We start from the raw sequence: 2,801 nt of genomic DNA, 5'->3' as shown, positions 1-2,801 counted from the left end.
TGCAAATGACAAGTCCTTTGAAGAATGTCAATTGAAATTGCAAGATTTTGCTAAAGGAGAGAATTTCCATACTGGGGAAATAGCCGCAATTGTATCAACAATTTTGATGTACCTCTTCTTATTCATTGAAATATGAGTGGCCTAGCCTTTTAGAGTAGGGCCCAAAGAGGTAGCCCAAGGGGGTGAACTCTGTCAACAATCTTGGTGTCTTTCTATTTGACATTGCATGCTTATGTGTGTCATGTCCTTTTTGGATAACTTGTTGAGATGTATTCAATTACTGTTTCAAAAGGCCCATTTAAAACTTGCAAAGTGTCAGGTAGTGATCTAATTTCGCAATTTCATATCAACTATAGTTTTCTTTTGTAGCGCAAATCAGTAGGTAAGGCTCCCTACCTGGTTTGCGTTGTGAATTCATTTATTTCTTAGTTAGGTTATCTAATTAGATAATTTGTATTTCTATTTATCTATAGATTAATATTTTAATTCTCTGTAATTTTAGTTCTTGAACTTTCATACGTTCTTTATTGAAAAAGTGTGGATTCCCTATAGAGGTTGGGCACTGAAGGTTGATGAACAAAAGTGCCTTTTAAGGAATTGTAAAATTGTTTGATGCTTATGAAAAACAAAGTATTGTGATCAGAGATCATAAAATTATTTTGTAAACGTAATCCTACTGATCATGCAAGCTTGTAGCATTTTACTTTCTTCCTGATTGAATTCTATCTTTCAAGTGTAAAGTGTGGACCCCCCCTACAAAAGTTAGGCATTGAAGGTTGAAGAATGAAATTGCTTCCTAATTAATTCTAAGAATCATTTTATGATAAAAAAATGGAATATGATTGGAGTCCACAAAGTTGTCTTGAAATCCCTTTAAATTTCAATATGATAGTCCATTTTATTGCCAATGCATGCCTTGGAGCATTAGATTGTAAAAGTTCTTTCATAGCTTGAGAATATTTTATGTAGTAGTTCCACACATACTGTTATCACTTAGAACCATAGTTCATGTATGTAATGTTGTCCACAAGGTTCATATAAAGGTTTTCAGTTTTGTGAATAGGTTTATATGTGTGTGTCACTTTGAAATGTGAATTTCAAAAGGTATTGATGTAAGTTCGTGTAAGAAAAAATCGTTAGATACCCTCCATCATTGTCAGTTCAGGCATGTCATGTCATTAGTACTTTGCGCAGTTTCGCAGCGCATGTTTGTTTGGTCAATTTAGCTGCGCAATGATGATTCCGTCTTTTCGCAGCGTACTGTTTATCAGCCATTTCGTAGCGCGTTTTGTTAAATTTGAACTGTCCGCGCTACGAAATCGGGGTTTCAGGGTTTTTGTAGCGCTTGTTCTTGGAATGTCAAATCCGGGAGGGGTGAGTCATAGGTCCGTTCATGTTTGTCAGTTGATGTCATCTCCCGGTCATGATAAATCATCATTCCGCCATAAGGTCCAGAGTCATGCATATGAATGTCAGCTTAAGGGATTTTACGAGGTATGGTTATGTCATAATGTGTTTTCATAATGTGTAAACATGTTTGCTGTATGAGAAGCCCAAGTTCTCATTTAAAGGGATCATTGCAAGCGAGCCTGCACTCCAAAGTCGAGATTGTTTTCGCGCTGTAGCTGCCATTAGTTCCCTGTGTGAAAATATTCGAAGCAAGATGGAAAAGAGGGAACATCGATCCGGTAGGTGCTTGAGGACAGAGCCGGAGGGGCTTGATGTTACACTCAGGGATGAAGGTGTCGCAAGAGCCTTTCAAAATGCTGGTTGCTGGAGGTTCTGCGAGAAGTTGAAAGGAGGACATGCAGAGGTAACGAAGGCTTTCGCATTGAATTTTACTGGACTGAATTCAAAGGTGTCAATGTTAGAGTTTCCTGTGTCTCCTGAAACTATTTCCACTGTCACTGAAATTCCGAGGGGAGGTCAAGAATGGTTCAAAAACTTTAAATTCGACATGAGTCCCTGTAAAGAATTTTTGAAAGAACCTTATGTAAATGAGGACCTCACCAAAGCGGTGCCAAGGAATTACATAAAGGAACATTATGCTATGCTCCTCACATGCATCCAAAAATACCTAACATGCGAGGGAAGGTACAATAAAGTTTACTCCTACCACTTCAAACTTTTGTTGCATTTCACAGGTAAGGCTTCAATAGATATACCTTTCTATTTGTTCAGAAGTATTAGTAAAATGTGTGATAAAATCCAGTTAAAGAAAGATGGTTGTGAAACATCCTTGTTTCATCATGGTTTAGTAAAGTTGCTGGTGTTGGATGGTTTACAAAAGATTGGCAGAGATTGGGATTCATTTGTGTTTATGGCCGGCTTTCCAAGCAAAACAGGCCTCACTCCATTGCCTGTGAGGGAAAGGGAAGAAAGGAGTGAAGAACCCACTCTGGCTGAGCTCAGAAAAGAGGTGACAGACCAAAAGAAGCCTAAAACCAAATTAAGGAAATCAGAGAAGTCTGTGGCAGCAGAAGAGACACCTAAATCATCAGCAAAGGAAACTCCTAAGCCATCATCTAAGGAGACATCTCAGTCATCAAAGCAGAAGATCCAGAAAAAGAAGGATGAAGCTAAACCAAGTGAAGTTGAAAAGATTTCAAGGGTGAAAACCAGAGGTCAACTAAACAAGGAAAAGGGTAAGTCAATTACTGTGGAAGAAAGCCCTATTTCAAAAGGCAGTTTAAATGACTTACTTGAAGCTATTGAACTTGAGCAAGATCAGCCAATACAGATTGAACCAATAGAGTTTGAGCAAGATCACCCAGTGCAGCCAATGCATATTGACCTCACTC

This window comes from Pinus tabuliformis, chromosome 1_1, assembly GCF_031772625.1.
Source record: "Pinus tabuliformis cultivar Carrire ecotype Pingquan chromosome 1_1, CPIR1, whole genome shotgun sequence".
NCBI classification, from domain to species: domain Eukaryota; kingdom Viridiplantae; phylum Streptophyta; class Pinopsida; order Pinales; family Pinaceae; genus Pinus; species Pinus tabuliformis.
Note: the sequence above shows the minus strand (reverse complement) of the source record.